Source organism: Haemaphysalis longicornis, unplaced genomic scaffold (assembly GCF_048455015.1).
Source record: "Haemaphysalis longicornis isolate Haplotype H1 unplaced genomic scaffold, Haemaphysalis longicornis Haplotype H1 scaffold_1, whole genome shotgun sequence".
In the NCBI taxonomy this organism is placed as follows: domain Eukaryota; kingdom Metazoa; phylum Arthropoda; class Arachnida; order Ixodida; family Ixodidae; genus Haemaphysalis; species Haemaphysalis longicornis.
The window spans coordinates 275,333,758-275,338,248 of record NW_027526203.1 but is presented as its reverse complement, the minus strand read 5'-3'; the positions used below and the strand labels follow the sequence as shown (position 1 = coordinate 275,338,248).

General features: G+C 45.3%; 1 long non-coding RNA gene across 1 annotated transcript; it reads right to left on the bottom strand.

Moving 5' to 3' along the window:
* Window positions 1-339: 339 nt before the first annotated feature.
* On the bottom strand, window positions 340-4,246 carry LOC144169706 (uncharacterized). The gene is made up of 3 exons (XR_013322501.1): window positions 3,872-4,246; window positions 2,833-2,954; window positions 340-1,011 (listed from the first exon to the last, which is right to left on the bottom strand). It is a non-coding gene; the product is annotated as an uncharacterized LOC144169706 (long non-coding RNA).
* Between the last annotated feature and the right edge of the window lie 245 nt (window positions 4,247-4,491).

Genomic DNA, 4,491 nt, shown 5'->3' with positions numbered 1-4,491 from the left:
CGAAGGCTGATTGTGGCGAAAAAAGGACGCGCCGTTATTCGAGGTACGGACGTTCAGCTCGCCAATTTCTGTATATCGACAAGAAGGACTGTCCGTGCTTCATTACCAGCGGCAAAATGAACGACAATCGGCTTAGAATTTAAACAGCCTTGCATGTCACATTGCAATAGCAGTGGCTTCAGTAAGTTTGGTAGTACATGGTGTGTCACTGTATGTAGTTCCGCAATTCCGCCCGCTCTTTTTTTTTTTTTTTTTTGCTTACCGTTATACCTGCCTTCAGTTTGTTCGAAATCACCATTCTAATTCATGTCGCATTATGGTCACTTTGAATGATCTGAATCAAAAATGTGCTGCCAATTTACAATTGTGTTGCACTATGAGTAAAACGAGTCAGTTTCATTCTCGTGTTTTATCGAAGTATAGTTGACTTTCATTACTTCTATGTGTTGTATAATTCACCCACACATAAGGATTGTGGCTTAATGTTTGTATGTTGAGTTTGTATGCTTAATCTCACGTTATCGGTAATCTTACCGCTACCTGGCTACCTGACCTATGCACGTTGTACAACAGAGATAAAAGTTAGCATCCTGCGAGACTTAATAACAGAGCAAGTTGAGCAACCACCTTTCTTGGGGCGTTTCGCAGTAAGCTGTTAAACTGACTTATTTTTGGTATCAGGTTGTAGTCTGATGCTGTCACAGTGTTTAAAAACTTGTGCCTTTGCTGACGAAATTCTGCACGATTCAGTGCACCGGCATGAACTGTTTTATGGGCAACTGGCTGTTTTCTCTCTCATAGGCCGTAACCAGACACTAGCAACTAGTGAGGGCAATCCGGTGAAGGAATTAGCATTCGGACCATCTAGGGTCTAAACAAACTTGTTTACAACTGCTCCTGATTCAACTTGAGCAGCCTTGTCAATTTTCACACGAGCTTGAGACGCCAGTTCTGCATGGGCAGTAGCAGTGCCTTGCTCTTGAGGTGTGAAAGTGGGCTTCCATGCGCATCCTGGAAGAGAAAGAAAGAAAAGAAGGAAAAAGGAAGTTGTGGCGCCAGTTGTATTGTGGCGCCAGTACTGTATTTTTTGCAGGAAACTAGCACAAAGAAGCTTTGCACTTTACTGTTACCATGAAGATGACATACAGCTTTGTTTAATCGAAAGGTTTAATCTTGCTGCAATTTCGGTCGATGGGAATTTTGCAATCATCACAAAAGAGTAATTTCTTCATGGAGTGCATTTCGAAGGATCCGCGTACTGCACCTTAATATTAATATGATGTGGCAAGAGCTCTGTGACATATTTAAGCGAGCAACCAAATATTAGCAGTTGACTCGACGTACCGTTATGAGAAAACCGGAAGATTAGAAGCACTGATCAAGGCTTTTTATGTGTTACTGCGCAATGTTTTAGCAATGAGCTTTGTTGGATGGATGAATTGTCTGTATTATTTGAGCTTGTCTGAACCCTCAGTACCCTTTTAAGAAAACAGCAGGTGAAGTTCGCTGGTTTTGTTATTTCAAAAGTTTTTGTATGCTAGCTTCGTAACGTGAGAAACCCAGGTTCGATCTCGACCAGGGGAAGCGGTTTTCTTTTCGGAGCCTCTGTTTCGGTGCGTGACGCTGTGACCCCTACGAGCTACAAAGACAAGCCGGGCGCCTAAAGTGCTCCACTCTTAAAACGACAGGACAGAAGCTCACTGGCAACGTATATTGCGCAACGAATCATGTCATTGTATATACAAAGCATAATCATGAAGTGGCTGGCATAGCAAGACTGTGGATAAATGCCTGTCTGGTCATTTTTGTGACAACTGCCGGTAGCTTATTATAAGAAGACCTTCTTTTCTCGGTTTGTCTGTGGGTATCACGATATGTCTGTATCCAATATTATATTACGTGTTGCACTTGACCGAGTAGATTAAAAAAAAGTGCTTTTGGCAGGTCGAAATGTTTGAGTTTCGAATTCAGGTTCCTTTGCTTCTCTGGAGCAAACGTGACCGCCCACCCACAAGCTTTTGCTGATAACCTGTTAAAGCTGCGATTTTTTTGTGTGTATGTGGGGCCTGTTTAGGGCATTTTTGGCTGTATAAATATTCATTGTGTCTGGTGAATTTCACTTGAAATGGAAAAAGCAATTCAAAAATATATGCTGTTGCTGCTTCAAACCCATGCTGACACATGGGACATATTCACACAGACAACGAAAGAATGGCAATGTCTTACTGGGAGGTCTGAACGGTCATGTGCCCCAGAACAATACCCACATATTTTGACGTGGCACATTTCCGGGCCCCAGATTCTTCTAGTCATTTTAAAGCGTCGAGTTTAGGGTGTGCAGAACAAGATTTTGCTCCCGGATAAACATCCTAATCCCACAGCAGTATGTCAACAGATGTTACTGATGTTACCATGGTGTAATTGCCTAAATTTGTTTCCTTTGTTGGCTCGAGGCTCGAAGCTGCCAAAGACCTATTGTGCAGAAAGGTGCCCACTCTTTTGGTGCCATGACTTGCAAGGCTTGCTGTTGGGTGTGGCGACTAAGTTGTGACGCAAGCTGATAGAAATTAATGCTCCAACCCTCCTTCCTCCTGGAAAATGGTAACCTCCATGATTGGCACGAATAATGATGTTGGTTAAAATGGCATAGAAAATGAGCTTTGTTGTGTCACCTGAACAGCACAAGTGCCAGCAGTGGTGATCAGCAGCCTGTCAAGAATTCCTGAGCTGCATGATACGGCTATAGACGTCTACCTGCCCTGATTTCAAGAAAGGTAGAATAAAATGGATACTGTGTACGTTTTTAGAGGAGTGTTTTCAACTTATGCTTACAGTGGAGGATGGTGGACCGCTGCATCTTTGGCTGCCTTTCTCTGTTCAGCTGTTCATGCCGGGCAGCTTTCACTGGGCTGATTTTAGCAGGCCTTGACTGCTGTATTCTTTGGTACCTTCCTCTTCAATTCAATGTGATTAGCATGAAACAAATTTTAATGCAAACCATTGCACATATCAGCAGTACTGAAAAAATGTCTTTTTTGAACAACTTGGTTTATATCGAGTTGCTGTAAACGCTTTGCAGGAAATATTTGGCTTCTCATGACAGTGATGACAGCATGCAACTTACGGGTGATGGATAAACTTATAAAGCGAACGTGTTACGCCGTGGTGTGATGTTTAGGGCGTTGGATAGCTGCGGGTGAAGTCAGGTTCTATGCAATCGGGCTGTGTTTTAAATTGCTCTACATTCGGGGACGCGTTAAATTTCCGGTACATTCTTTTCTCTCGCAATGTCGTCATTTTCCGCTTTGAGACCCAATTTTGACTATTTTGATTTGCAGCCGCCCTCAACGTTCGCTAATTGATAATAAGTACAAGGTCGTACTACTTGGTTAACAGGCGCGCGGATCACTGCGCGCGTTTGGAACATGCACAACTTGCTTTCGCGTAATGACTACACTAGAATTTCACGCGCGATAAGAGTAAACAAAGAGGCGACACAGCGTGTGCCGATAAGATAACGTCGTGCACTCGCTGCTTGGAGCTATCGAAGCTGCGGGAGTTCTGCCATTAACTGACTTGAGCGTCAAGTACGTCGAGCTGCGCGCGGGGCGGCCGCGCAGATGCGCATTTGAGGCACTGCTTCAAGCGCAAAGTCAAAACCTATGTTCCAAGCTAATTGAAATCAAGGCTTCATTTGAAACGTGTATCTTGACAATATTAGCACCTAACAGATATCTTTAGCACCTAGCAGATATATGAAAAGGGCAGGTACATGTTCGAGCAGAGCAGACGGGGGAAGCGCGCCGACAGAAAGTACGGCGCCCGCATGCAATGCGGCTTCATCACCATGAAAAAGCAAGTAGCTGCTAACCTGGAAGGTAGTTTGTCGTTTTGATGAAGTGCTTTGTGCGAACTTGCATGGTGGGCTTCACTTTTTTTTTTCAATCCGTAGGTTCCTTGTCCACAGCGCCTTGCCAAGCGCGTCGTCTGCTTCTCGCGGTAAGCGGTAAAAGTATGCACTGCTGTACTTCAATCGCGCCGTCACATCGAAGGGAACGCAGCCAAACTTCTTACACCTCCGCTTGATTGTCTTTGGGTCTTTCGGCGGTATCACGAAAACTACGCAGTTACGACGATAAACAAGCGTGCTGCGCCATGGGGAAGTCCGCAACACCGGACCTGATTATTGCGCTTTTCGCGACGGCCGCTAGGTGGCGAGCACAAACATGGAGTCGGCAATATAGGATACCAGTACCCCACCGTCTGTGTGTTGTATATTCCGTCCCTTTCGCACATTTCTATACTGCCACTCGCCACGCCAGTGCAAAGAAATGTCTTCGGCCCTCATGCCGGCTGTGCGAGGACTTGACCCCCTCACTGTCCCACCCCACTTAGTCAGCTTGTCCTCACTGTCCGCTCGTGCCGAGCAGGCTGCAGAGCAGGACGGTTGGCGACGAGCTGCCCGGTCCTGCAAACACGCCTACAGCACCT